We start from the raw sequence: 3,729 nt of genomic DNA on the forward strand, positions 1-3,729 counted from the left end.
TATACAATAAGATTTAAACCAACAAAAAAAAGAAAAGAATGGGCTCTACATTTTTGTCAAGGAAAACACTTAACATGAAGAGATGTCAATAATGAACATTTATGTGCCCTACCTAAATGCTTCTCAATTTATAAAACAAACCTTAATGGAAGTGAAAAATCTGTTATCTTCCTGCACCATAATAGTTGAAGATTGTAACATCTCTTTGGCAGTTTTAGATAAGTTCTCCAAAAAGAAACTAAACAAAGAAATAATGGACTTAAGCTTAACCCCATAACAAAAGAGCTTAACAGACATCTACAGAACATTTCATCCCAACAAAACTGAATACACAGTCTTCTCATCAGTCCAGAGATCATCCTCAAAAATTGATTATGTCTTAAGACACATGTCTAAGCTCAACAAATTTAAAATAATCGAAATTATTCCTTGTATCTTCTTGGACCATAATGGAATAAAAGTTGAATTTACCAGAAACAGAAAACTTCATACTCAAAAAAACTCATGGATACTAAATAACCTTAGGCTGAATGACAGCTGGGTTAAAGACACGATTTTGAAGGAAATCATTAAATGTTTGGAACAAAATGACAATGAAGACACAAATTAAAAAGAACTGTGGGATACTGCAAAGACGGTCATAAGAGGGAAGTTCATAGCATTAGAATAATTCATCAAGAAAACAGAAAGTCAACAACCTAATGGATCAACTCATGAAACTGGAAAAGTAAGAACAATCCAACCCCAAACACAGCAGAAGAAAATAAATAACCAAAATTAGAGCAGGATTACATGAAACTGAAGACAAAAGAATCATTCAGATGATCAAAAAAAACAAAAAGATTGTTCCTTGACTAGACTAACCAGAAACAGAAAAGTAAAATCTCTAAAAATGTCAATCATAAATGATAAAGGGGAAGTAACAATAGATAACAAAGAATTAAAAAAAAAAACTTAATAATTACTGCAAAAAAACTCTAGTCTCAGAAATATGAAAGTGGAGAGGAAATGGACCCACACCTGGAAGCACACCATCTTCCTATACTCAATCAGAATGAATTAGAAATTTTTAATAGACCATATTTCAAGCACTGAAATAGCATCAACTATACAAAATTTCCCCCAAAAGAAAAGCCTACGACCAGATGGTTTTGCATTAGAATTTTATCAAACCTTCAAAGAGGAACTAGTACCTATATTACATAACCTTTTCCAAAATATGGAAAAGGAAGGAATTATCCTGAACACATTCTATGAAGCAAGTATGACCTTGATCCCCAAACAGGAAAGGATGCAATAAAGAAAGAAAACCATAGACCAATGTCATTAATTAATATTGATGCAAAATATATTCAATAATATCTTAGCAAACAGAATTCAATGACACATTAAAAAAAATATGCATCATGACCAAGTTGGTTTTATCCCAGGATTATAAAGTTGGTTCAAGATATGTAAATCTATAAAAATAATAAATCATATGAATAAAGTAAAAAACAAAGACCATATGATTATGTCAATTGATGCAGAAAAGTCTTTTGATAATATCCAGCATCCTTTCATGATCAGAACACTTACAAAAATCGACTTAGGTGGGACATTTCTTAAACTGATAGAGGCCATCTACAGCAAATCCGCAGACAATATCATATTAAACAAAGTAAAATTGAAGACATTTCTACTCAGATCTGGAGCTAGACAAGAATTCCTATTCTCAGCACTTCTATTCAACATAGTAATGGAAGTCCTATCCATTGCAATTAGGCAAGAGAAGGGGATCAAGGGCATTCAAATGGGGTCAAAGGAGGTCAAGTTCTCACTCTTCACAGATGACATGATCTTATACCTGAAAAACTCCAGGGACTCAACTACAAAACTCTTTGAAGTGATCAAGGAATGCAACAGCACCTCAGGATACAAAATCAATACTTACAAATCTTAGCTTTTATATATACCAACAATAGTCAAGCCAAAAAATAGTCAATAACTCTATTCCGTTTATAGTAATGCCAAATAAGATGAAATACCTGGGAATTTATCTAACAAAGGACACAAAATATCTCTATAATGAGAATTATGAAAAGGAGAAAAGGAGATAAGGAATAGCTGAAGATGTTAACAAATGGAAATATATACCATGCATATGGCTGGGAGGAATCAGCATCAGTAAAATATCCATACAACCCAAAGCAATCAACAGATTTAATGTAATTTCTATCAAAGCACCAATGTTAGTCATACTTTAAAGATCTTGAAAAAATAGTACTTTGGTTTATATGAAATCAGAAGAAACCTCAAATAGCCAATACATTACTTAGAAATAAAAACTAATCATGAGGCATCATGTTACGAGACTTCAGATTATACTACAAATGTTTAGTGGTCAAAATAGCATTGTGTTGGCAAACAACTAGAGATGTAGATTTGTGAAACAGAATAGGGAATCTAGAGATAAACCGAGCCACATATCATCATTTGATCTTTGATAAGCCTGACAAAAATATACATTGGGGAAAATATTTTCTATTTAACAAATGGTGCTGGGAGAACTGGCTAGCGACCTGTAGAAGACTGAAACTGGACCCACACTTATCACCACCAACAAAATTTAATTCTCATTGGATAAAATATTTAAATTTAAGAAATAAAACTAAAAAAAAAAAAAAAAGAAGAGATTACAGGGAAAACACTTGAAGTTATTGGCCTGGGAAAATATTATAGGAGGAGGAACTCCCTGGCAGTTGAAGCAAGACCAAAAATATGTTACTGGGATCTGATAAAGCTAAAAATCTTCTGCACAGCTAAGCATACTGCAAGTAAAGCAAACAGATAGCCTTCAGAATCAGAAAAGATTTTTGCATGCTATGATTCCACCAAAGGTCTGATAACTATAATCTATAGAAAACACAAACTAATTAAGAAAATAACAAAGAACCTCATTTTTTTGTGGGAAAGAAACTTGAAGAGAAACTTCTATAAAGAAGACAGGTGCATGGCCAACAAACACATGAAAAAATACTCATCATCTTTAATCATCAGAGAAATGGAAATCTAAACTACTTTGAAGTATCACCTGACTCCAGTAAGATTAGCCCACATCACAAAATCTTAAAACTGAAAATGTTGGTGTGGATGTGGAGAGAAGAGAACACCTCTACATTGCTGGTTGGATTGTAAACTAATACAATCCTTTTTGAAGCCTCTTTTCAAAAGAAGTATGGAGAATTCTAAAGGAATTAAATATTGACCTACCATTTGATCCTGCAATATGATTGCTAGGTATCTACCTAAATGAAGAAATAATCATTTTACATTTACACTACAATGTTTCTTTAAGCCCAATTTATAATTGCCAAGTGGAGGAAGCATCCCAAATACCCATGAACAGGAGAATGTATTAACAAATTGTGGTGTATGTATACCATGGACTACTGCAGCCAAAAATTGATGGAAATTTTATATCTTTTATGTTTACTTAGATGAAGCTGGAACATATTCATCTTAGTAAATTATCTCAACAATGGAAAAAATTCCAATGCAATCAATACTATTATGAAACAAATATGTAATCACTTACACATTCACACGAATGATAAAACACAAATCTAGTTCTGAAAAAAGGAGGGGAGGGGAGAGGAGGAATAGGGTCTGAGAGAGTGAGTAAAGGGAGGGTATTTAGTGGGATCTTACCTAATGTGCACAATGCAAGGGTACATTTCAAAACAATTA

The sequence above is a fragment of the Nycticebus coucang genome, chromosome X (genome assembly GCF_027406575.1).
Source record: "Nycticebus coucang isolate mNycCou1 chromosome X, mNycCou1.pri, whole genome shotgun sequence".
Lineage (NCBI taxonomy): Eukaryota > Metazoa > Chordata > Mammalia > Primates > Lorisidae > Nycticebus > Nycticebus coucang.